Below are 372 nucleotides of genomic sequence, written 5' to 3' on the forward strand. Positions count from 1 at the left end.
ATATATATATATATATATATATATATATATATATATATATATTATTGTCTACTTACATACCATAGAATTACATCTACAAGCCAATGGTCATGGGACTCGACTCTACACGAGTTCATCCCTAAAATACCCCAGATGCCTTAGTGTCAATTCTACTAGGTCAAAGCCTCAAATAAGGGTCCCGGTGCCCGACTGTTTACGAGTTCATCACTATAATACCTAGTGTCCCAAAATCCGATTCAACAAGAGATTACTCCTCAATACCCATGATCCCATAGCTGATCCCATATGGGTTCCTCTCCATTATACCAAAGGTCCCAGAGTCAACCCTACACGACTCCTCTCGCAATGTCTATGGCCCCGAAGTCCAACTCA

Source organism: Cynara cardunculus (genome assembly GCF_001531365.2).
Source record: "Cynara cardunculus var. scolymus isolate 2C chromosome LG 2, CcrdV1, whole genome shotgun sequence".
Classification (NCBI taxonomy): domain Eukaryota; kingdom Viridiplantae; phylum Streptophyta; class Magnoliopsida; order Asterales; family Asteraceae; genus Cynara; species Cynara cardunculus.